The sequence below is a fragment of the Acinonyx jubatus genome, chromosome D4 (genome assembly GCF_027475565.1).
Source record: "Acinonyx jubatus isolate Ajub_Pintada_27869175 chromosome D4, VMU_Ajub_asm_v1.0, whole genome shotgun sequence".
Classification (NCBI taxonomy): domain Eukaryota; kingdom Metazoa; phylum Chordata; class Mammalia; order Carnivora; family Felidae; genus Acinonyx; species Acinonyx jubatus.
The window spans coordinates 27507802-27535032 of NC_069391.1; the positions used below are offsets into that span (position 1 = coordinate 27507802).

The 27231-nt window shown below is 41.7% G+C and overlaps 1 protein-coding gene across 1 annotated transcript in view; it reads left to right on the top strand.

Annotated features, from left to right (window-relative positions):
* Positions 1-1169: 1169 nt before the first annotated feature.
* Positions 1170-27231, top strand: part of ABCA1 (ATP binding cassette subfamily A member 1) — a 320418-nt gene continuing 294356 nt past the window's right edge. The window contains exons 1-2 of the mRNA XM_053204848.1: positions 1170-1304; positions 7116-7455. The gene's annotated coding sequence lies outside the window, so the exon portion shown is untranslated. The remainder of the gene's footprint in view (positions 1305-7115; positions 7456-27231) is intronic.

Here is a 27231-nt window from a genome sequence, read left to right on the forward strand (position 1 = left end):
TTGCACGGCCAGTCTCAGCTCTTGTCTTCTTCAGCCTGGGGGTTCTTTCTCATTTCTCCCTGATTAGCTGGCCCACAGTGCCCTTTTTACCCCTTTGCCTTAGCAGGGTTGAGTACACCTTTTCTGCAAGGGTTGCTATGTTTTCTTCTCTTCCTCACTTCCTCTTCAGATTCTTATTGTTGAAGGCCTCAGTTGATTCTCCTTTCCACAGTGCTAATACCACAAACTTGGCTGGTCTGCCCCACTTCCCTTTTCCCACTTCCACTTCCCCATGGACAGGATGTTCACCACATGTCAGGGATTACACTAGGTGCTGGGGACACAAGAATGGAAGAACCAGAACCCTGCCTTTGAAGAGCTCACTGCGCGACAGGGGGTGAGGTGAGCAGGGGAGGGGAGCATAAATGAGGGCAGTGCAACATACGTGGCAGAAAAATTGTAGGCACAGGTAGTGTGAGAACAGAGAAGAGGGATGGGCTTCTCTACTTGGGAGGGGGATCAGAAACGACTTGCCCAGAGTGTGAGCATTTTCTTTCTGTTTTTATATTTAATTTAATTAAATTAATTTTATTTTTATTTATCAGGTTCCAAAATGATATAGTTCAAATATATATGTATTATTATAAAATAAATTTACATATATATCATCCCTAATCCCTCTTCTGCCCATCCCCATGCTGTCCAAAGGTAACTATTGTTATTAGTTTCTTATGTATCCTTTCAGAATTTCTGCATGCATATGCAATCAAATATAAGTAAGGTTTTTTCCTTTCTCCTTTTTATCCCACAGGTAGCATAGTATACTTACTGATCTGTACTTTGCCTTTTTAACTTACTATTATCATTTAGCGGTTAAAAGATGGACTCTGGAATCAGAATACCTGCATTCAAACTCCCCCAGGTATATAATTTACCAGCTGTGTGAACTTGGCAAGTTATGTAACTTCTCATTGCATTAGTTTCTACACTACATCTGAGGTTTTCAAAATGTTGAGACTTTATCATACACTAAACTTTATCATGAACTTTATGCATGTACATATGCAACTTTATGATTTACTCAAATCTTTTATGTACATTCTATTCTGTTCTATTGCTCTGTCTATTCATGTACCAATACTACACTGTTTTAATTTTTGAGCTTTAACATTATGTTTACTATTACGTAGGGTTAGTCCCCAGATGGAAACTTGAAGGGTGATTGGAATTCTCCAGGAAGAGATGACAGCACCAGTGACGACTAATATTAGTACAAACTGTTTTCACCACGACCACCATTTTATGTCTACTGTGTGTGAGATGCTGTAAGTCACTTGTTTACTTGTTTACTCTGCTTCTATGTTTGTTTTCTCTTTGCTTTGAAGATTTTGCCTCTTTATTTTAAATATACCTACTTCATTGTAGGTAACATTTTAAGCCACTTTAAATCTTTTTGGAAGTAAGGAGAGGCATAAATAGAAAAAGGACCAAGAACTTTATTAGGTACTTTGCATAATAAATCTTTAATCCTTATAAAAAAATCCTACAAGTTAGATTATTATTCTCCTCTTTTTATAATTGAAGACACAGACGCCTGGAGAAGTCAAGTAATTTTCTTAAGGTTATGTAGCAAATAAATGTAGATTCAGAATTCAAACCACAGTCTTTGGACTTTATGGTCTTTGTGGTTCCTGGTGCTTCTTTAAAGCATACTGGATGAGGTTCTTTGTTAGGGTTCTTATAAGGATAGTAGAAAGAAGAGCTGAGAAAGAAGCTGAATCCATAATAGGCAACAATTATGTACATTTTTTCTTAATGGCTAATATACACATATAGTAACTGTGGACCTTGTAAAATCATCACTACCATGTGATTTTGGTGTCTACTCATTACTCGCTAATTCACCAAACATATCCAGAGTCTACCACATCAGGCGCTTTACTAGGTGCTGAGGATACGATGACACATGGGATCTGGTCCCTGGCCCTTAACTCCTCCTGTGGGAGTTAACTAGCAGGTCTTCTGGGTCTCAACCCCCTTCATCCATTGCACCCTGAGAAATATTGAGTCTATTTCTTCATCTGATGCTAGTTTATGCCCAACTTTTTGTTTCAAAGCTGATAATGCAGTTATGATTAACTAGTAGCTTCTTGGAGTGTTTTTTGTTTTTGTTGTGTTTTTTTTTTGAGTGTTGTTTTGAAGATTGTGAAGCTATATCTGGAATAGTGGCAAAGAGTGCAGTGACTTAATTAGTCATGCCTGCCATGGGACAGGAGGGAGAAATGAAGGCAAAGAAGCCATGTGCTTGTCATACATGAACTAGTTGTCCAGAGTGATCAGTTGCTTTCTGCAGTTGTTATAAATAACATCAATTGTATTTTATTGCTTGAATTCACCATTTCTTAAATTGCTATGTAAGTTATTCTCCTCTTGGGAAGTCCTGGAGAAAGAAAGCCATTGAACTTGGTTGAGATACAGTTTCTCAAATATATATATACATACATATATATATATATATATATATATATATGTATGTATATATATGTATGTATATATATATGTATGTATATATATATAAACGTTTACTTACTTTTGAGAGAGAGAGAGACAGAGCACAGGCGGGGGAGGGGCAGAGAGAGAGGGAGACATAGAAACTGAAACAGGCTCCAGGCTCTGAGCTGTTAGCACAGAGCCCGACATGGGGTTCGAACTCATGAATGGTGAGATCATGACCTGAGCCTAAGTCAGATGCTTAACCGACTGAGCCACCCGGGCACCTCTCAAACATATTTTTTATACAAGGAATCTTTTCCCTTCACTGCTAATTGCACAATTCATATCAATGCTGGATGTATCAATTTGCCCCAGTTCTGGAAATATGTCTATCATCACTGCCAGTGGATGCCTTTGATTTCCTAGTATTGTAGTGACTTTTGTTGGGAAGGAAAACTCCCGGTCTGAATGCTACTCTGTTGTATGGAAGCCCTTTATTCAATAATTTCTTTCTCTGTCTTCCCATCTAAAATGCCTTTTGTGGCCACAGCTGTAGTTAAAAATAGTTAACAGTTGGGGCGCCTGGGTGGCTCAGTCAGTTGAGTGTTCGACTTTGGCTCAGGTCATGATCTCACAGTTCATGAGTTGAAGCCCTGCATTGGGCTCTGTGCTGACAGCTCAGAGGCTGGAGCCTGCTTCAGATTCTGTGTCTCCCTCTCTCTCTGTCCCTCCCTGCTTGCACTCTTTCTCTCTCTCTCAAAAAATAAGTAAACATGAAAAAAAATGGTTACAGGTTGCCCATCTGGAGTTTTACTGTTTAACTTTTTCAAGACCACACACAAATGAATTCTTGCATCTCTGGGATGTGTTAGAACATAATTCTGTTCATTCTGTTTGTTTGCTGAAAGCGATGCTAATTAATGAAAACTTCCTCTAAGAAGTTAATCCTCAAATGGCTGTTGCCTTATGGGAAATGCATTTGAATGGCTGAGTAGGTTTTTCTCTGCCCACTTGTAGTTACCTCTCTGGCCGTGGAGGGTAGGGAGGTGGTGGCAGTTGTGCTACAGCATGGGGTAGTCACGGAAAGAATATTGCATTTGGAGTCACTAACTCTGGGTGCAAGTCCTTGTGCCATTGCTTGGTTACTATGTAAACTTGAGCCAATCACTTAAACTCTGAACATCAGTGGACCCAACTCTAAAATGACGATTATAATAATAATTCTGATCTCCCTAATTTAGGGAGAACTAAATGGGATGATACATGGCAAACATCTATGCAGAAGTAAGTTTTTATTATTAGATGCCTGGGTTTACATTATTTCCCTGTTGGTTTTCCCATTGCTCTTATCTTAACCAGATGTGAAATACGATCTTTCTTGTAGCTTTTCCTGATGTGCTTTTCGTGAAAAGCTAGCAGGCCCAATACCTGATACTAAAACCAACTTGGTTTTCGTGATAGACTTTCTCTTGCTTTTTCTTTCACCACTCCTCTTGTTCATCATTGTCGGTAGATTTTAAGCACAATGTGACCCTAATCCATAAATCACACCTCAGTGTTAATGTCTTTTAACAAGTCTGTGAAGAGAAGGAAAAAAGAGATGTGCTGTTCTACAAAACTTTAAGAAAATTTTTGGTTGATTAAATGCTTTAGGTAGTTGAGGCTCTGGGAAAAATGAGAGTTTAAGAGCAAAATGGTAGTGTTGGAAAAGAAGTAGTTGTTTGACAAAATGTTAAGGGTCTGCTCTGTGCCTTAACTTAGGTGAAGATGTGAGGAGTTACAAGATGGCATCCCATTGCATACTGCACAGTTTTCTGCTGTCTCACTGACTTTTTTTCTTCTCCCAACTTCTTTTTCCTTTTAGGAACAATTGTCATATCCCTTCCCTAGAGGCGTGCAGGGTGTTTATACTCAGACCCCTTCAAAGAAGGACTTGTCACCCAATTCCAGGGAGTGGGTCAACAAAAAGCCTCCCCAGCTTTAGCAGCAGGAAATCACACCCTTCCCAGGTGACCCAAAGCCAGTGACTGAGTGAGGTAGAGGTGTGAAGTGGGGGCCATTTCAGCATCCTGTGCTGGGCACTACTGCTCTGGATCTCCTAGCCTAATTAACAGAGACTTTGCTGGGGCTCCATCACAGGTCAGGTTCTTCCTCTGCCCAAATTCTGCTTCCTCTTCCTTCCTTTCATAGGTATTGGTCCCTATAAATATCTGAAAAACATGATTTTTGTAAAAAACTTCACTGAGATATATTTTTCATACCAAAAAATTCACTTTTAAAACAGTTTTTATTTAAATCCCAGTTAGTTATTAGTTTCAGGTGTTCAGTAAAGCAATTCAGCACTTTCATGAGTCACCCGGTGCTCATCACAGGAAGTCTACTCTTTAATCTCCATCACCTATTAACCTACCCACCCACCTTTTTGTTTTATTTATTTTTTTTAAAGATTATTCTTTTAAAAAAGTTTTTATTGTATTTTTTATTTTCATTTTGAGAAAGAGATAGAAAGCAAGTGGGGGAGGGAAAGAGAGAATGGGAGACAGAATCCCAAGCAGGCTCTGTGCTGTCAGGGCAGAGCCCAACAGGGGGCTCAATCTCATGAACAGTAAGATCATGACCTGAACCAAAATCAAAAGCCAGACATTTAACCAACTGAGCCATCCAAGCACCCCCCCACTCACCTTTTTAAAGACTGTAAGTCAGTGGTTTTTAGTATTCAGAGAGTTGTGCAGTCATCAACACTATCTAATTCCAGAATATTTTCATGACCCCTCAAAAGAAACTTCTGTCTGTTAGCAGTCACTTCCCATTACCCCACCCCCCCCCCCACCCAACCTCTGGCAATCATTAATATACTTTCTGTCTCTATAGATTTGCCTGTCTGGATGCTTCATATAAATACAATCATATGATATGTGGCCTTTTGTGACTGCCTTCTTTTTCACTTAGCATAATTGCTTCAAGGTTTATCCACATGCTGTAACATATGTCAGCACTTCATTCCTTTCTGAGTGACTAATATTCCAGAATATAGTCTATAGATATACTACACTTTGTTTATCCATTCACCAGTTGGTGTACATTTGGGTTGTCCTAATAAACATCTTATACCCCAAACTCCCATCTCAGCATCTACTTCTGGAAAGCCTAACCTGCAAACTACCCACACTTGGGACCCTAGGACCTCAACTTCTGCACCAATGGGTGTTATCAAAAGAGTCTTTGAGTCGAGAAAGTCTTCTGCCCAAAGAGAAATTTTAGTACCAGATGCCAACGTAATAAAAAGATTTCCATAATAAGTTCTGTAGGCCACCCTGTTGGCTACTTGGTCTTAGAGTAGGCTTCTTTTGGGAGGAGATTTAGTGTAGTTAAAATCTGGTGAAAAAGAAGAGCTGGGTGAGAGGTAGGGCCAAAGGGACTGGTAGGGGCCATGCTGTGAATGGCATTTATACCATGACGAGATATATGGATACTTCCTGTAGCAGTGGAGACTCATGTAGAGTAGGTGAAGTGTGATCAGGTGTGCCCTCACTTCATATGTAGATTACAAATGGTTGGCAGCTCTTCCGTCTCAGCAAACATTGTGAGTTGGCCAGAGTCTGAGTAGGGGAAGTTGCTGGAGATAAAAAAATGAAATGTAGATTGAAGAAGTCAGAATGAATATCAGGGGTGCGGAACATGCAAATGAGACTCCAGGGAAGGTGGAAAGGAATCATGGAGAGAGAAGCTATATGGCATATTGGAAAGAATATGGCGTTGGAGTCTGATACACCTGGGTTTTGATTTCTTTCATCCTGTAGCAGCTCTGTGACTTGAAACAGATTACCTCACTTTTCTTCATTTTTATTTAAGTTTATTTATTTTGAGAGAGAGATAAAGAAAGGGAGCATGAATGGGGAGGGGCAGAGAGAGAGAGAGACAGAATCCCTAGCAGACTCCACGCTGTCAGCTCAGAGCCCAATGCAGGGCTCAAACTCATGAACCATGAGATCATGACCTGAGCCAAAATCAAGAGTTGGACACTTAACTGACTGAGATACCCAAGCACCCCACTTTTCTTCATTTTTAAAAGGAGGCTAATTGTCCCTACTTTTAGCATTTTGTTGTGAATTCAAAATGACAGAGCTTGTATAATACCACCAATTCCTCTTAGTTCACTTCCCCTGTCCCTATAACCAGGGCAGGCTTGAGAAACAGGACCCAGGGTATAGTCCAGAGTGGGGTCATCAGGCAAGCAAGGGAAAAGGGCAGGGATGGTAAGGGCTTCTGGGGACCAAGGAGCAGGATGGGGAAAAGAGGAGGGCCAGAACCCAGGGAATCACAGGGCTGGGCCACGGTGGGAGGGAGCACATAAGCATGGATAACATTTATCTGGATCTCTGTCCCTTTTGAAGGTTCAAAACAACCTCTCTCTGACCCACCAACTCAGGCCTCTCTGCAACCTCAGGTGATGGCTGCTGGGGTCCATTTGGATTGTGGAGCCTGGCAAACCTCACAATTTTAGACTTGTTATAGCTGGATGAAGTGAGTTTGTATCAGCTACCTCCTTCCATTCTTCCTTTCCTTATATTATTTTCAACTCCCTTTCACTGATACATGTCTTGATTTTTTAAAAAAGTTATATTGCATGTGCTAATTTTCAGTTCCACGTGATGTATGGTTGAGATCCATGACCTCTGAGGCTCCTTGTCGTTCTGTGATGCTGGGACTGAAAGTCAAGGCGAGTTCAGCACCTGCTTTCTCAGAGGTTAATCCCTTCCATCTTGGAGCCTGCTGCTTTTCAGCTGTGTGGAGATGCTGCCAGCCTCCCAAAACACTAAAACAGTGCAGAAAACCACATTTGACCCCTTGAGAAATCAATCATCTTCTGTCTGGAGACACTGCCAGACTCCAGAGACATGAAAATGGTGCAGAACCTGTTTGCTTGACCTGTTGGAACCACTCATTGGCATGTCCACATTCGAGAGTGAAGAAATAATTGAGGTATGTAAAAAGGAATCCAAGGCCACACAAAATCCTGAGGGAGTTTCTTTTTTTGATGTTTAATTAGAATTGGTGGGTGTTTGGTTGTCGTTGTCTTATGTCATTTACTTAGTAAACATTTGCTAAGTGCCTCCTAATACTCTGAAATTTATGAAATTATAACTTTTTGTGCATGAAAGATGATAAAATGGCAGTGATTTAACATGATCTGAGCTAACATATGCCAGGAGCCATGCTAATAGCTGGAGATGCAAAAGGATGAAACACAGATTCTGGCCTGAAAGGGCTTACAGAGACCAGGGAGGAGGATACAAATAGTTGGAACACAAGTGATACGGGTTCTGTTACAGATGCGTACAAAGAGTGGTATGTGGTACACCCCCACGAGGGAGGGACTAGAAGATAAGGCTTCCTAGGGAAGCCTCCTGGATGTTAGTATGTGGAGTAGGAGTTTTTTGGTGCAGTTCTCAAAACTGACCAGCTGTGCTAGGGACACAGTATGGTAGCTTTATACTATGCCAATTTAGCTTCAGGTCTAATTGCTGTAATAAATCCTTTATTCTATATCTCTCATCATGGCTCTGCTTCTCTGCCCTATAATGCACACAATCTCAGTTCACCCTATGATTAACATTCCGTATTTGAGGACCATATTAAGTAGCAAAGAATAATATATTTTCAAATGCCAACATCTATGAAGATGGTCCCTTGGGCTGACTTGGAGGCTGGCTGCTACCCGAGCTCTGCACTCAGCAAGTCATGTCTCTAGCTCCCGCATTAGGACAGAGGCACTGTTTAATTCAAGGCAGATCTTTGTAGGGAGCCTCTGGTAGAATCTAGGCACTGTTCTGAGCTTTGCATGCATTAATTTACTGAATCCTTACAACCCGTGAGGTTGGTGCAAGGGTTATCTGTATTGTATGGTTTGGGAAACTGGGACACAAAGTGGTTAAGTGACCGGTACTGTAGGTATAGTATTTCTCAGAATGCAAGATATTGCTCAAGACTTGTCATTTTTCTTCCTTTCTTTTTTAAAGTTTATTTGTTTATTTTGAGAGAGACAAAGAGTGAGTGCAGGTGGGGAAGGGGCGGGGGGGGGGGGTGGCGGGGAAAGAGGATCCAAAGCTGGCTCTGTGCTGACAACAGACAGCCCGATGCAGGGCTCGAACTCATGAAATGCAAGATCATAACCTGAGCCGAAGCCAGACGCTTAACCGATTGGGCCACCTAGGTGTCCCCTCATTTTTCTTGTTTTGCCAACGTTTCATTTCAGAATAGAGATCCTTGATCTGCATGTCTTTAACTGCTGGCTATCTCTTCTGCCTTCCCCATCAGAGATTGTGTTCCTTAAGTCAGAGATACAGGGCTCTGAGCCTTTCAAGGTCCTTAGAGAGAAGAGCTTGGACCTGAACGCAGCCCTGGTGGAGGACCTTCCTGGGCCTGCTGCTCTGCTCTCAGCTAGCACTGTGGGAATCCAGCTGCTGCCAGCCTAGGCCAGGGCGAGGGAGGAGCTCTAGCTTTGAGAGAATAAAACCGCGTTTAGTAGCTGCCTGAGCCTTGAAAGGAGAGAGAGCAAGGAAGATATGGGGCTAATACTTTCATCTGATGTTCAAGAGCTTCCACAGTCATCCCCAACCTGCCTTCACAGGTTACTTCCCATCCCTTATACCCAGAAACAACAAATGACTCCTGCTGAATGAACACATTGCTGTTTTCTGTGTCTTTTTGCCGTTATTTTCTGGTGCTGTCTGCTCCCTTCCTCTGCCAGCTCATTCCTGTTGCCTTCAAGGCCCAGCTAAAAGTCACTCTCTTGAGATATCTTCCTCTAGGTCAGCACACCTCAGACTTACAGGTGCGTGGAGCCCTTGTGCAAAGTCTGGAGGCTTTGCTAAATTGCAGATTTTAATTCAGTAGGTCTAAGGTAGGGCTTAGACTCTGCATTTCTAACAAGGTCCTGGAGGATACAGATGCTGTTGATCTGTGGACCTTGCCTTGAGTAGCAAGACTCTAGATCTCGTTTTTCCTTTAGTCCTTTTTGGAAACTTAAGCCTGCAGAAGCTATTTCAAGGGAAACAAGATGTTTTGTACTGACTGAAGCTAATTTGGCCTTCAGCAATTGGTAAATTCTTTGGTTAGATATGTGTGGTGACCAATGTCCTAGTTTGCCTGGCATGGTGGGTTTTCCTGTACATGGGATTGATTTTTAGTGCTGACACTGAGAAAGTCCTGAGCAAACCAGGATGAGGTGGTCTCCCTACCTCTGGTGGTTATGGCTGGATGGGGTCTGTACCCCTCTTTTTTAATAACCTCCACATCAGATGAGGTCTTAGATAAAATTTTGCCAAAGCTATGAATGTTTATTAGCCAACAGGTACAAGAACTGTCCTATACCTGGTTCTTAAGACTTTGGGGAAGGCCCATTCTCTACCTTATGCACTGCAAGTGCCTAAGCACTTAGCATGATAGGGTCTCTCTAAAGTCGACAGAAGGATGGTACAGTGACGGAGCCAGTTAGCCTTGCAGTTGGTTCCAGTGAAAGCCTCTATGAGAGAGACACAGGACCAAAGGAACACTAGACCTCAGGCCCTGCACCAAAAATATTAGACTGCTTGTTGAATTTGTATACTTCATTTAAGCAGAGCAATGGGCTTGGTTCTGCAGCCAGTGAGGACCCCTGGAGGGTTTCAGAGCAGAGGGCCCACGCTCAGGGGTGTTTGCTTCAGCCAGGGAATCAGCTCTGTGTCTTTCTGAGACTTAATTAGATTCAGGTTTTATTGATCTTTGTGATAGTTTGCCTGGAGGATGGATGGAAGGTCACCTCAAGAAGTGACCACCACTCAAATATGTATTTTTCTACATTCCTTGAGCTTCCCCGTGTTTTTTTCAACACACCAAAAAGAAAGAGAAGCATGGAATTGGTTGCTTTGGGCTCTGGGGAGCACACAAAACAACAAGACCCGTGCTTGTGTTCAGAAAAGCCGAATCCTGTGGGGCCCTGGGACTGCATTAGAACAGCTGAAGGTTTTTTTTTCCCTAAGGAGGAAGGAGGATTCCTTTCTCATTGAGCCTCGGTCTCTTAAAAAGTATATTATTTTTTTTAAACTATTTGTTTTTGTGGAAGAAAAGAAAGAAAGTAAAGAAGTGAAACTTTCCTTGCCTCTAGGCCTTTCGGAAGAACTAGCTTGGAGAGTGGAGGTTGTGCTGCAGAGATGGAAGTTTTTCGTAGCAAGTGTTAGCATTAGTGAAGAGCTCATCCTCCCTGTGGATTTGTATGCCAACCTCTGACACCCATTCAGCAAAACAACTTCACCTTTCGCCTACTTTCTTTGTTTTCCAGCTGTTTGGTTCACGCTTTGTGTACATATGTGAGCAACTCTTGATTATTTTGTTTGCTTATATCATTTTTTCTTCAACAAAGAGGATAGAGGTCCTCAGTGAAGCTGTGGAAGTTAGGAGACCAGGAGACTAGGGCGGTGTGTGTGTGCGTGTGTCACTGTTGGAAAGGACTCCAAAGGGATCTAGAGATTTGTGGCTCAGAGTTGGATGGCGGCCCTCATTTCACAGAAAGAAACTGAAGAACCTGAGATTTGGAGAGGAGAAATGGTTTGCTTGAGGCTGGCAAATGAATGATGAGATCTGAAAGTTTTTTTTAATGCTCTCAATTGAAATTCATGGAGTCTCAGGATTGAAAAGGACCTTGACAATTTTGTGTCAAACTTCAAGCAGATGCTCGAATTCTGATCTCTATGTCCTTGTGAAATGGCCCTATGGCTACTGTTTGCCTCATCAGGTAATGGGGCGATCACCACTGTCCCAGAAAGTGGGGCTTCGTTTGATGATTCCCTTGGGTGTAGGATATTTTGACCAGGACTGTGTTTTGAACTCTTTCTGAATACATTCATTTCAGTTAGAATTATACCACTGTTGATGAATTTTCACTGGGGAGGCATTTCCTGGAACAAACTTGATTTAGTTGTAATCAATTCATTGTAGGACACCTAAGAACCTTTAATTTCCACAAAGGATGAAGCCTCTCCTAAACATAAGTCCTTAATTTGGACAGAATATCTTGTAGCTCTAACTGTTTCATGGAACAAATTTAGGAAAATGCTAATCTGAGCTATGGAATAAATTGTAAAAAGATACATGTAAGTTTAATTTTTTTGAATCAAATAATACTTTAAATGTGATACAGGAATTTACCACTGAGAAGCAATCAATGGAAAATATATTGGTAAGTGAGAAGAGCCATATTTATAGAAGATAAATTAATTTTTTATTAGTATATATATTATAAATCATTCTGGGAAGATGCATATAAGTATCTCAACAATGCTTACTTTGTGTGTGAAGTTTTGGGAGAACTTTGTTTTGCCTGTGTGTATTTTCTAAATTTCTATATTGAACAGCACTCCAACAATAAAAACTCTCAAAATAACCAATGATGAATCCTTAGGAAAATGAAGAATGCTTTTGGTAGAGAGAATATCTCCTCTTTTATCTTTTTGAAGCTAGAGAGATTCTCTTTCTGTCATCCTCTGTGAGAAATACATAGTTAAAATATTTTCCTCCTTTCTCTGATCAAAATTCTACCATGATATCTGCCTGTATATCAAGTTTAATCTCCTCTGCCTTATTGGTAAGACCCTGTGTAACCTGACCCCATTGTATCTCTTAGATTTACCTAATACTGGTCCCATTCTTTTTTTTTTTTAATTTTTTCTTTATGTTTATTTATTTTTGAGACAGAGAGAGACAGAACATGAACAGGGGAGGGGCAGAGAGAGAGGGAGACACAGAATCTGAAACAGGCTCCAGGCTCCAAGCTGTCAGAACAGAGCCCGACGCAGGGCTCGAACTCACGGACCTTGAGATCATGACCTGAGCCGAAGTCGGATGCTTAACCGACCAAGCCACCCAGGCGCCCCGTTCCCATTCTGATAACACTTTAGTCAAGCCCATTTCTTGTCTCCAGACCTCTTGTTGCCAAGCTTTTTCTGTTCCAGTGTCTTTATTTATTTGTTTTCTAGCTTGGAATGTCCTTTCTATCTCTCCAAATTCAAGACCACTTGCTTTATAACACCCACAACTGATTTTCCCCTTTTCTGACTTCCCATGGCAATTCTAGTCTATACCATACCATTTAACACTCACATTGTGCCACCTAGGCTCAGCCTCTGATGCTGAGTGGGAGAGGATAACTTAGCTTGCTGGCTTGAGGGTTTGAATACTTGGAAGACATGCTAAATGGCCTGGAATGATGAAGTGAGTTGGAATCCAGAGAAATACCAAGTAGACATCAGTTGGAATGGCTGTGTAAATGAACAGTTAGAGAGATGTTAGGGCAAACAGGGCACATGAGGCATGAATAAGACTAGAGAGGGTGGTAGCTTTTTGCTCCTCTCATGTTGGACTTGCTGTGGTCTGTCTGGGCTAGGGACTGACTGTCACTACACACTGATACCCTCTTTAAGAGAGCACAGCAGGGAGTTCCTTGGGGGCATTCTGGAGAACTCTACTTTTTCCATGCCTCCACATAGTCATTGCCACCAGAAGTCCAGGTTGATTCAGACACTGTTTGTAACCAACTAGAAGAAACTCAAGCTAGAAGTAGCTTAGGTAAAAACAAATTTACTTACTTAGGATATCCAGTAACCAATCTAGTAACCAAGATGTAGAAAGTATGGCTCTAACTTGGTCTTAGGAACCGGGTGCCTAGACTTGGATGCTACCAAGAATCTTTTTTATCTCCCTAACCTCTGTTTCTCTCTGCATTTTGATCTTCTCTCCTGCAGACAGCATTCCTCCACATGGTTGTAAATGAAGCTATTAAGAGCTCCTAAATTTTACATCTTTCAGCTTCCCCTATCAGAGACTAATTCTCTTATTCTAGTTGGGAGAACCCCAAGGATGGGCTCTAATTGACCTGCTTTGGGTTAAGTGCTCACCCTTGACTAGTCAAATGTGTAGGGGAAGACAAGGCCATATAGGAAGATGCCATGTAGATAAGGGTTGGGTGAATAGTTCCCAAAAAGAGAGAGTTCTGGCAAACAATCCCACAGATGTTCAACATAATAGCATGGCAGCAACTGTGTGCATGGTAATGCTCAGTACAGGCATGTTGGTCCGTATACTGGAAATCAGGAAGGAAGAACTGTGGTTTAGCACACCACCCTTTCTATTGTTAGAACAAAGTCAACAAGTATTTATTGAGAGTTGCTCTCTAGGGATTTTTTTAAATAAATCTTTTTGGTAATGTTTATTTATTTTAGAGAGAGCATGCGCGCGCGTGCGCGAGAGAGCATGTGTTGGGGAGAGGGGGAGAGGAAGGGAGATACAGAATCTGAAGCAGGCTCCAGGCTCTGAGCTGTCAGCACAGAGCCCGATGGCAGGGCTCAAACTCATGAGCCACTAGATCATGACCTGAACTGAAGTTGGACGCTTAATTGACTGAGCCACCCAGGCACCCTTATGGGGATTTGATAATTGTTGGGCTAGTCTGCAACTCTGTACACTGTCATTTTTTTTCTGCTGTGTTAACCCTAGGACCTGTGGCTGCATTCAGATACCCAACACCCTGACATTTCTTTGCCCTGTAAAGAACTCCTAATGACTAGCACTGTTATCTTGGTGTTGATGACTGCCGAGTCACTTCATTTCCCAGAGGGAGAATGGTGAAGTCACCAACACTGCCAGGTTATCAGCAGCCATAAGCTCTGGATGGAGTGTTTCTGGGGAGAAATGTGAGTGAACAAAGGAGCCCAACACTTCTTTTTAGATGAGGGCATTAGGTCATCCTGGGTAGGTCAGCTGGATGGCAGGAGGGAATAGGAGGAACATTAGTATAAAATGCTTAAATGTAGAAAGTCTCCCCTGGCACTAGGGGCACCAGAACAGTTATGTTCCTGGTTCATAACGCTGGTGGAGAGTCTTCTGTTAGAAAATTAGATGAGGGATAAAGTTGTGAGGTAGGGAAGGGAGTGTGGAATGAAGACCCAGACATGCTTAGGTCCCCTTGTTCCATCCTTCTTGCTCCGTTCTGGCTTCTGCTGCTTGACCTGGGCTCCCCAGTTGCCATGCCCCCCACCTCCCATTTCCAATAGCTGCTGGGCTTTTGATCCACCAATTTATTCAGGATGTATGCCTCTGCTTCTCTCTTCCAGCACATGGATGTTTGTTGAGCTGTCCTGTAGTCCCTTGACCTGTTTTTGGAGCCCTTTATTTTTGTGACCTATTCTGGAGGTGGTTCATCCAGGTGACACTAGGCAGCCTAAGCTCCACATCCTTCTTGGCCCCTGGCTCTGAGCTTACTGGTGCAGCTCCCAAGTTTGCTGGGTAGAGCTTCTCTCTTTGCTGGGCCCCAATGGTGCTGTGTAGGACTTAATCTATACTGTATTAGCATTGCCTCTTTACTTGTGACTCCTTTCTGTCTAGCCCAGGTTGGACTCATCTTTGTACCCCCAGCATCTGGCATAGAGCCTGGCACAGGGAAGGCTCACCCATGATTATCAATGCATTGGGGAAATGTTCACTGTTGCCTTTTCCCTGCTCCTTCTTTGGGTTCAGATGCAGCTTATCACCACACTCTTTCCTATTCTCCTTTTCCACCTGCTTTCCTTCCTTCTCCAACCAGTCTGTCTGAGAGAGTGTGTATATAGTGTGTACGTGGATTCTAGGGGTACCTGAGTGGCTTAGTCAGTTAATCATCTGACTCTTGGTTTTGGGTCAGTTCACAAACTTATGGTTCATGGGTTTGAGCCCTGTATCAGGGTCTACACCAGCAGTGTAGATCCTGTTTGGGATTCTCTCTCTTTCCTTCTCTCTCTACCCATCCCCTGCTCATGCTGTCTCTGTCTCTCTCAAAATAAATAAACTTTAATATCAGATTATCTGGTTTTATTTTTTATTTATTTTTATTTTTTATTGTTACAGTTTTTAAGTTTTATTTATTTAGAGAGAGACAGAGACAGCTTGAGCAGGGGAGGCGCAGAGAGAAAGAGAGAGAGAAGAGAGAGAATCTCAAGCAGGCTCCGCATTGCCAGCACAGAGCCCAAAGTGGGGCTCAAACTCAAGAAACCTGTAAAATCTTGACCTGAGCAGAAACCAAGAGTCGGACCATTAACTGACTAAGCCACCCAGACGCCCCTATCTGATTTTAAATCCTGGTTTTTCTACTTCTTAGCTTTGCAACTGTCTGCAAATTACTTCACTTTGTGCTTCAGTTTCTTCATCTGTCAAATGGGAGTAATAATAGGAGCAGCCTCATAGGGCTGTTGGGAGGATTAAATGTATTAATGTGAGTAATGTGCTTAGAATAGCAAGCATGTGGCATGCAGTAGGCATTCTAGAAGTGTTAGTTGTAGTTACTGTTCTCTCTGCCTTCACTGTTCACTCCAGTAAGGGTCATTTGACTTTGTTCCCTTTTGTGTTCTTGGGCTAACCCCCAGCTTACCCTCTCCTTGTGCTCAACTTTTATGCCTCACCTTAACCTCTGGCCCACACTGTCAAATATTTGCAAACACACATTTCTAATTGGCTAACTCTGAGCTGTAGCCCAGGAGAGAGCCAGTCTCATTTCTTTCATGTGTCAGCATCACCTCCTCTCCTAGCGGGTCTTTCCTCAGGCCAAGGCCTGGCCCAAACCTCCTTTTAATGGCTGATTGAGGGAGCTAAGGGAGTAAGGCTTACTGCTGCTGCTAGAGTAAACATTGGCAATTTTTTTTGTAAAGGGCCAGGTAGTAAATACCTGGCTTTTGCATGGCTTTGTGGCCACACATCGTCTCTGACCTTTCTCTATAAATCTCTGATTTGTAGCCTTTGCCAGTTTCTGTGTTGTCAGTCCTTTTACCGTAGCCAGTTTCATGCTACAAATGTGAGGCCACTAAACTTAAGGCTGGGAAGAGATATGCACTCAGTTCTCTGTAGCTGTAGCATACCTTTTTTTTTTTTTTCTTTCTTTCTTAGAGCAAGGGAAAGGGGCAGAGAGAGAGAGAGAGAGAGAGAGAGAGAGAGAATCTTAAGCAGGCTCCACACTTAGCACAGGGCTTGATACCATGACTGTGAGATCATGACCTGAGTTAAAATCAAGAGTCCAACGCTTAACCGACTGAGCCTCCCGGGAGCCCCTGTGGTATACCATTAAGCCATACCCCCCTTCCCTGCTCACTTCTGCAGCCCTAAAGACCACTTATGTCCTTGGAGGAAACTTGAAAGAAACCTTAGCTCCCATAACCCCTGCCTCAAGGTTAGGCTCTTTTCTGTTTTGGTATATGGGTATCATTATCTTGCCCTTCCAGACTTCCTAGATTTCAGCTCTTGCCTGCTTTGATCACCGACCCCTGTGTGCTCCTGTGACCCCCTGACTCCCTGTGTTCTTGAAAAACACAGATGGCCATATACTTCCGGATCTACCCTGGCTTCCTGGCTGTCAGATCTCTGATGTGCTTCTGAGCACAGGGAAGCATATCCACTCTACCTCCTGCAGGGGCTTCTGATTTCCAGGTTGTGATCTGCTTTGGCTACTCCCTTCCAGTTCTTGCAGCACACTTCTCACGATGCCAGGAGGTTATCTCTCATCCTACTGATTGGGAACTTAGTTCCCAACTCAGTCCTTCTTTCCCTGTCCTGGCTCCTGTCTGATTAGCACCAACTGTCTGCTAAACCCGTACATGATTTTCACCGCCATTGATTCACACAAAAATGTTTACTTGGTATTTTCTGTGTGCTAGGTCCTGTGTAGGCACAGAGGATACCTTGGTGAACAAACCAGATAAGGATTCTCTGCCCTTGGGGAGTTTATGTTAAAGAGTGAGGAAACACATACTAAACAATAGGCATAATAAATACATAATATTTTATAAAAGAAGGTGATAAGTATGATGGAAAAAGTGAGCAGGGAAAGACAAGCCGACAGTGCTGATACAAGGCACATGTTTAGAGTCGCCTCTTTGAGAAGGTGACTCTTGAGCAAAGCCTTAAAAAACATTCCATGTGTTCTGTACTTTCATATACATCTACTCATCATCAACACCTGGTCATATAGGTAGCTAGCTTACTTCAGCCTGAGAACTTCCAGGACTTTCTGTTTCTCCCAGAGGGGCTATTTATATATAGTAAGAGAGGCAGCAAGTGTTATAATTGTATGCTTGGACTTTGGTGTAGAAAACGGCCTTGAATCCTTGCTCTATGGCCAATTGGAGCAGCTGTAAATGTTTACCTAATTTACTAGACAATGTGTTTCTTGAGGGGCTGGATCTTTCTTGATCACCCTATTGCCTCCATGCCTAGCGTAGTAGTATCTGACCTCTATTAATGCTTGTTAAATGAATGAGTGCACATTTAAGTTTTTGGTTTGCTTATTAGCCATAATGCTCTGGGAACATTCCTTCCTGATCTTTCAGTTCCTTGTATGTAAAATGAGGCTGTTAATCATGATCAATAGAGCAACTGCCTCATAGTGTGAGAGTCAAACTGTAAGAATTTACAATGCAGGTAGAGCACTTAGCAAGGTGCCTAGTACACAGCTAGTGCTTATGCAGTAAGTGTTAGAAGTGGTTACTGTTTGTTGTAGTCAACATACAGAATTAATGTTCTCCTACTTAAGATACACTATTGTGGGAGGATTTCTTTCCTCCTCAATAACCTGGTCCCATCAACCAAGCCTGTGCAGTGCCTGCAGAGTTGTAACCTTTGAGGGAGTATGAGAGGTGTGCATGGGGGTAGATGGTGGGTAGGGTGGAGGCTAGAGGAGCCTAGGGGCAGAAGAGAGAGCCTAGGTAGCAGGACTGAGGGGATCCCTGGAGCACTGTGGCCGGGGCAGAGGCTGTTGTATAAATAGACAATCTCTCAGCCAGCGCTAGGAAGCAGAGTTAGTGTCCACATAATAACACAGAGCAAGGGGATTAATGGAATGTTAACTGAGATTAAACAGAGTAATTATTAGGGTGTAGGCATCACTAGTGGGGCCTGGAGACAAGGCCTAGACCCTGGCACAGGGTCTTTCTCCAACTTAAAGTGTCTTTTCAGCCCAAATTCCCTGGCTTTCCCAGCATTCCCCAGTGTCTGCTGAACTGACTCTCCTGCCTTTTTGATTTTCTTCAATCTGGTCTCCTGGGTTTGTCTCTCATGAAACAGTCAGTCTGCATGAAGACCCCTGCTGTCTCTATGGGCATGGCCAGGGGCACCATTTGCTAACTCACTAGGAATATAACCATCACTCTGGTTGTTCTCAGTGAGTATAGACAGTCATTCAGCGCTATTCTGCAGAAGGCAGCATCCTGACCAAACAGGCCCAGAGGTAGAAGGCTTCTCTTCCTACTAGGCTCTTGGCTGGAAGCAGATGTTTTATGGAAGTCAGTTGCCATCCAGATAGTCAGCAACATTTGTTTAGGACCCACTGCACGTCTGTCCCTGTGATGAGGGAGACAGCATTTCAATGCAGAAAAGATAATGATCCTCATCAGAATCTATGATTATTTCCTGAGGATTGAGTCTTAGAAGTGGCTTTACTTTTCTACGGGTTAAGAATACTTTTATGTTTCTTTATACATAATGCCATATTGTCTTCCAAAAAGGATGTGCCAATTTATATGCCCATTCATTGCATTTAATAATGTTCATTTTATTATACCTTTGCTAGTACTGGGTACTATTAACTGGGTACTTTTAACTATATATAAAGGAGAGGCAAAATGGCATTTCTTTGATTAAAGCTTTGTTTTTTATTAAAAAAGGGGTTCAACATTTTAAAATGTTTGTTTACTGTGGAGATAATTCTTGGTATCCTCTCCAGAGTAGGTCTGGAGGAATTTTGACTTTTTTTTTTTTTTTTGGCTGAATTTTATTCATGGCATTTTTAAAAAAGATTTTTTTTAATGTTTGTTTATTTTTGAGAGAGAGAGAAAGACCATGCACAAGCGGGGGAGGGGCAAAGAGAGAGGAAGACAGAAGACTGAAGTGGGCTCTGTGCTGACAGCAGAGAGCCCGATGCTGGGCTCGAATTTGCGAACTGCGAGATCATGACCTGAGCTGAAGTTGGAAGCTTAACCAACTGAGCCACTCAGGTGCGCCTATGGCATTTTTTTTTTAAAGTTTATTTATTTATTTTGAGAGAGAGAGAGAGTGTGCACATGTGCACATGCTCAAGCCAGGGAGGAGCAGAGAAAGGAAGAGAGAATCCCAAGCAGGCTGTATGTGTCAGTGCTTGATCTCACCATGAGATCATGACCTGAGCCGAAATCCAGAGTCAGATGTGTAACCAACTGAGCCACCCAGGTGCTCCTATGGCATTTGTTTTTTTAATACACATACAGTAAAATTTACTTTCTTTGTTACTGTGTACATTTTCTTATTTTGACAAGTACACAGCATTTTGTAAGTAGTAACACAATCAGAATATAAAGTTTTCTCCCAAAATTCCCTCCTGTTGCCTCAAACCCTCCACCAACTCTTAGTCAAATCAACTCTTAGTCCCTGGCAACTGCTGATCTATTTTATGGCCCTGTATTTTTGCCTTTTCCAGAATGATGTAACAGTCTCTTTAATAGAGCAATAACACTTAATTTTTAAGTCCAATTTATAAGTATTTTTCTTTTACATACTGTGTTTTGTTTTTCTACTAAGAACTTTTTGCCCAACCCAAAGTTTCCTATATTTTCTTCTAAAATTTTTCAAATTTTACATTTATGCCTATAGTCCACTTTGTTAAAATTTGTGCAAGGTGTGAGATGTTGGTCAAGATTCATGTTTTTGTATATTGATATCCAGTTGTTATGGCATCAGTTGTTAAAAAGTCTACCCTTTTTCTATTTAGTTAATTAATTAGTTAATTACTTTAAATGTTTACTTATTTTTGAGAAAGAGAGAAAAAGAGACAGAGTGTGAGCAGGGGAGGGGCAGAGAGAAAGGGAGACACAGAATCCAAAGCAGGCTCCAGGCTCTGAGCTGTCAGCACAGAGCCCGACTTGGGGCTCTAACTCACGAACTACAAGATCATGACCTGAGCGGAAGTTGTACACACTCAACCAACTGAGCCACCCAGGCACCCCTGAAACTGCAATTTTTAAAACAATAGCATTGACAAGTCCAAAGCATGAAATACTTAGGTATAAGCTAAAAACTATAAAGTATAGATGAAAGAAAATTTAAGAGTTAAATATATAGTTCTTTTTCTATTTAAATGCACCTCTGTCAGAAATCAGTTGACCATGTTTTTTTTTTCTTTTCTGACCTCTCTGTTCTGTTCCATTGATCTATGTATCTATCCTATCCCTATACCGCATTGTATTGATTATACTAAGTTCCTATATTTTTGCTTCTTCCAGAATGATCTATAAGTAGAATCACATAGTATATAAAATTTGCATCTAGCTTGTTTCACTTAGTAATGAATGCCTTTGAGATTCACCCAAGTTGTTGTGCACTTCAATCTTTCATTCATTTTTATTGCTCAATAACAGTGCATTGTATGGATGTACTAGAGATTGTTTAACCATTGACTTGCTGTTCTTTTTCGAATTGATTGGGCTATATAGTTCCCTTGCCTTTTTTAGAATCAGCTTATAAATATCTTTAAGAACTTGCCCTCTTAATTGGAACAATGTTGGGATTTCCATAAGTCTAGATATCAATTTGGGGAGAATTGACATATTAACAATATTGAGTCTTCCAATCTATGAATATGGTATACCTTTCCGTGTATTTAACTCTTAAATTTTCTTTCTTTCATAGTTTTTAGCTTATACCTAAGTATTTCATGCTTTGGACTTGTCAATGCTGTTGTTTTAAAAATTTCAGTTTCGGGGCACCTGGGTGGCTCAGTCGGCTGAGCGTCTGACTTCGGTTCAGGTCATGATCTTGCACTCCATGAGTTCAAGCCCTGCGTCGGACTCTGTGCTGACAGTTCAGAGCCTGGAGCCTGCTTTGGATTCTGTGTCTCCCTCTCTCTCTGCCCCTCCCCAACTCATGCTCCGTCTCTCTCTGTCAAAAATAAATAAACATGAAAAAAAATTTATTTAAAAAAAATTTCAGTTTCAGGGGTGCCTGGGTGACTCAGTCAGTTAAGCGTCTGACTTCGGCTCAGGTCATGATCTCATGGTCCGTGGGTTCATGCCCCACGTCAAGCTCTGTGCTCACAGCTCAGAGTCTGGAGCCTGCTTTGAGTTCTGTGTCTCCCTCTCTCTCTGCCCCTCCCCAACTCATGCTCCGTCTCTGTCTGTCAAAAATAAATAAACATTAAAAAAAATTTATTTAAAAAAAAATTCAGTTTCAGGGGCGCCTGGGTGGCTCAGTCAGTTAAGCGTCTGACTTCGGCTCAGGTCATGATCTTGTGGTCCATGGGTTTGTGCCCCATGTTGGGCTCTGTGCTGACAGGTCACAGCCTGGAGCCTGCTTTGGATTCTGTGACTCCCTCTCTCTCTTCCCCTCCCCTGCTCCCACTGTGTCTCTCTCTCTCTCTCAAAATAAATAAACATTAAAAAATTTTTTTAAAGTTAATTTCAGTTTCAGATTGTTCTTTATTAGTATAAAGAAATACCATTAATTTTTTGTATATTGACCTGTTTCTGATTTTCCCCTCTTGGAAAACACCTGCCATTGTAAAGAAGTCCAGTTTATTCTGGTGGAGAGGCCATGTGGAAAGATGCCTGGAGGATGCTAGGCTATGTGACAAGGAACTGAGCTGTCCCAGCCAATAGTTAGCACCCACTGCCAGACTTGTGAGTGAAGCCATCTTCGATGTTCTAGCCCCAGCTGAGCTCCCAGCTCAGTGCAGCCACATTAGTCAACCATGTTGGCACTACAGAGAGCTGAAGAACTGCCCATCTGAGCCCAGCCACCCCACAAAATTGTGAGAAGTAGTGTATCTTCATTGTTTTAAACCATTAAATATGGGGGTGGAGATTGTCATTAAGCAATAGACAAATGATACCAGGCTTACAACAGTTCACTTAACTAGTCCTGGACTCCATGGCCTGACCATGAGTGCTAGGCTCTGATATTTCTTATTGAGTCTCCTTGTTGCCAGAGTCAGGCTTTACATCCCCAGGGATAGCAGCTGGCTGCCAAGCCACCACTCTCCCTCTTGCCCACTTACTTCATAGTGGTGCAGTCCAGATGGCCTGCATCTCTGCTTAAACTTGCATTTGGCCACTGAGAGGCCTCTACTAGCCTTGCTGTGATGACCCTGGCTGCCGACTGCTTGCTCACTTGGCTGACAGCTGCCTGTCTGCCTGGTTACTTGGGTTCTCACCATAATGTTGTCTCTCTGGCCTAATCAAAAGCCCTAGGACATTCATTTGCAGTGCCTCTTTCCCATCTCCTGATATAAGATTCTTTCTCTGTGGAGACTGTTTCACACTGCTACAAGTAGATCAATATTCCTTAGACCTGAAACCCCAGCTATAGTTCTAAGAATTGGCAGCTGCTTAAACCTGACCTACAGCCTGCAGAGTGGCTGGATTTTATTACCTGTTCAGTAAAAAGATTTGGAACCCTGGGGATACATTAATTAGTTAAAAAGAAGTAAGCCACAGCAAACACTGCCTGGCCTGCCCTTACTAGCTGTGCAATTTGGGACAAGTTCTTAAGCTTCTATATACCACATTTTCTTTACTTGTAAAATAGGGATAATAATTCTTGATAAGATAATGCATATGCATTGCCGAGCAACCTGCCTGGCACATAGCAATTGCTTAATAGTAGTAGTTATTATAATTAATATTGAAAGTCAAAGATAGAAGGAGCCCTTACAGATTATTCAGTCTAAGGCCCACAGTGTTCAGCAGGAGAAAGTGAGGTTCAGAGAGACTGAGTGACTTCCCCAAGGTCACCACAGCTCATTAGTTGTAAGAACAAGGACTAGAACACTAGGTTCTCAACCTCAAATCTCATACTTTCCCCACTGTACCACAATTCTTTGGCTTAGGATGCCCTGGAGAAAAAAAGGGAAAGGAAGACTACTAAGTATCTACTTTATTGTTGCTTTTGTATATATCATGTTATTTTATCCTCATAATAATTCTATAAATTATGATCTTCACTTTGTAGATAAGGCACTAGGGCTCAGAGAAATTAAAATTTTGTCTACAGGCCCCATGGGCAGTAGAATGGGGGCTCCAACATAGGCTTGTCTGACTCCCAAACCGGCCCATGCTTCTCCACCATCTCATGCTCTTCCTGGGTCAGGGTGGGGATCCTGAGAACTCCAGGGAAGAAGCGCTCCTGCAGGGCTTGGCACCAACCTGGCTGCATTTCTTCTCAGTTCTCAGATGCGGTAGCTGGTCTGCACGCAAGAGCCTTTTATCCTTCCTTCCACACAATCCTTTTAACTGAAACCAAGTGGCCAAAGCTTAACTGTAATTCTGCAGAACTGGTGGCGAGAGGCCCGGCTAGGGCTTGGGCCGCTCACCCCAAACGTGATGTGCACAGAGAGTGGGGCTGACATTGTTTAGTTCTCTGCTCAGCAGTGCCCGGCCAAGCCTCCCAGTCTAAATTGAGCCCTTAATCGTTTTCCTGGCATTTGCTCAGACAGGATTTTATTTTCTAGTAATAAAAGCTCCTACATTGTAGGAAAAAAACAATCTGCCTTTTTTTTCCTAGCTTTTGTGAATGCTTCACCACCTGTCCTTTCTCCCCTCTTGTTTTTGTGCTTGGGGCAGAGCCAGGTTGTTTTGTGCTTGCTGTCAAGTTTTGGGGAGCTCTGCATGGGCAGAGAAATGTGCTCACATTGACTGTGCCCCTGCTTATTACTGGCAGTCTTCCATCTCAGGGCTGAGAGGTTTAATCCTACAGGCTTGACTTCTGGGTCTGTGGGTGGCACAAGGAAGATGGTCCCAGGGAAAGAGAAATGAAGTGAGTCACCAAGGGCTTCCCACCTACAACGCTCTGGATGGCTTACCTCTGGTTACCCCCAGTCTTTCTCTTAAGAGTTTTCCAGTGGCTCTTCAGTGTCTGCAGAATCTAGTGCATACTTTCTAAGATAGTATTCAGGCCCACCTGCTTCTCAGCCTCTTTTCTTTTGGTTGGTGAAAAAGAGAAGATACCTAAAAAAGTAAAAATGAAACTCACTAGAAACTTCACCACCGTAACCAGTGTTAACCTGTCAGTATGTATCTTTCCAGACTCCTATGGGTAAGTGCATGTGTGCATGTGTGTGTGTATAAATATGTATATTTATATACACATAATATACATACAATACATATGTATTTATGTACACATACATATATGTATACATATATGTATATGCCTATGTATGTATATGTATTTGTATAATACACATATAAAATATGCATGTGTGTATATATAGATATATATGATACACACATATATACATATAAAATATGTATAGTAAAAATAGATAATTTTTTGAATCCTTATTCATTTTTAAAATTTATTTTTTTTTTTACAAACCAGTCTTTTGTGTAAGTTCAGCTATGAAATGAAAAAGACAAGACTCATTATCATCTGAATTCTGACCTATATGTACAGTGACAAGTGTTTTCTTTTTTAATTTTTAACACTTTTTATTTATTTGTTTTTAAATTTACACCCAAGTTAGTTAGCATATGGTGCAACAATGATTTCAGGAGTAGATTCCTTAATGCCTCTTACTCATTTAGCACATTCCCCCTTCCACAACCTCTCCAGCAACACTGTTTGTTCTCTATATTTAAGAGTCTTTTATGTTTCATCCCCATCTTTTGTGTTATGTTTTATGTTATGTTCATCTGTTTTGGCATCTTAAGTTCCTCATATGAGTGAAGTCATATGATATTTGTCTTTCTGTGATTGACTAATTTTGCTTAGCATAATACCCTCCAGTTCCATCCATGTAGTTGCAAATAACAAGATTTCATTCTTTTTGATTGCCGAGTAGTACTCTGTTGTATGTATACACCACATCTTCTTTACCCATTCATCTGTCGATGGACATTTGGGCTCTTTCCATATTTTGGCTATTGTCGATAGTGCTCCTATAAACATTGGGATGCATGTGCCCTTTGAAACAGCATACCTGTATCCCTTGTATAAATACCTAGTAGTGCAATTGCTGGGTTGTAGGGTAGTTCTATTTTTAGTTTTTTGAGGAAGCTCCATACTGTTTTCCACAGTGGCTGCACCAGTTTGCATTCCCACCAGCAGTACAAAAGAGATCCTCTTTCTCCGCATCCTCGCCAACATCTGTTGTTGCCTGAGTTGTTAATGTTAGCCATTCTGACAGGTGTAAAGTGGTATCTCACTGTGGTTTTGATTTGTGTTTCCCTGATGATGACTGATGTTGAGCATTTTTTGATGTGTTGGTTGGTCGTCTGGATGTCTTCTTTGGAGAAGTGTCTGTTCATGTCTTTTGCCCATTTCTTCACTGGATTATTTGTTTTTTGGGTGTTGAGTTTGATAAGTTCTTTGTAGATTTTGGATGCTAACCCTTTATCTGATATGTCATTTGCAAATATCTTCTCCCATTCCATTGGTTGCCTTTTAGTTTTGCTGATTGTTTCCTTCTCTGTGCAGAAGCTTTTTATTTTGATGAGGTCCAAATAATTCATTTTTGCTTTTGTTTCCCTTGCCTCCGGAGACGTGCTGAGTAAGAAGTTGCTGTGGCCAAGGTCAAAGAGGTTTTTGCTTGCTTTCTCCTCTAGGATTTTGATGGCTTCCTGTCCTACATTTAGGTCTTTCATCCATTTTGAGTTTATGTTTGTGTATGGTGTAAGAAAGTGGTCCAGGTTCATTCTTCTGCATGTCGCTGCTTTCCCAGCACTACTTGCTGAAGAAACTGTCTTTATTCCATTGGATATTCTTTCCTGCTTTGTCAAAGATTAGTTGGCCATACGTTTGTGGGTCCATTTCTGGGTTCTCTATTCTGTTCCATTGATCTGAGTTATCTGTTTTTGCGATGGTACCATACTGTTTTGATTATAATTCTGTAATACAGCTTTGAAGTCTAAGATTGTGATGTCTCCTGCTTTGGTTTTCTTTTTCAAGATTGCGTTGGCTATTCGGGGTCTTTTCTGGTTCCATACAAATTTTAGGGTTGTCTGTTCTAGCTCTGTGAAGAATGCTGGTGTTATTTTGATAGTGATTGCACTGAATATGTAGATTGCTTTGGGTAGTATTGACATTTTAACAATATTTGTTCTTCTTATCCAGGAGCATGGAATATTTTTCCATTTTTTTTGTGTCTTCTTCAATTTCTTTCATAAGCTTTCTATAGTTTTCAGTGTATAGATTTTTTGCTTCTTTGGTTAGATTTATTCCTAGGTATTTTATGGTTTTTGGTGCAATTGTAAATGGGATCGATTCCTTGATTTCTCTTTCTGTTGCTTCATTATTGGTGTATAGGAATGCAACCGATCTCTGTGCACTGATTTTATATCCTGCGACCTTGCTGAATTGATGAATCAGTTCTAGCATTTTTTTGGTGGAATCTTTTAGGTTTTCCATATAGAGTATCATGTCATCTGTGAAGAGTGAAAGTTTGACTTCCTCCTGGCCGATTTGGATGCCTTTTATATCTTTGTGTTGTCTGATTGCAGAGGCTGAGACTTCTAATACTATGTTGAATAACAGTAGCGAGAGTGGACATCCCTGTCTTGTTCCTGACCTTAGGGGAAAAGCTCTCAGTTTTTCCCCATTGAGAATGATATTAGTGGTAGGTCTTTCATATATGGCTTTTATGATCTTGAGGTATAATCCTATCCCTACTTTATTGAGGGTTTTTATCAGGAAAGGATGCTGTATTTTGTCAAATGCTTTCTCTGCGTCTATTGAGAGGATCAT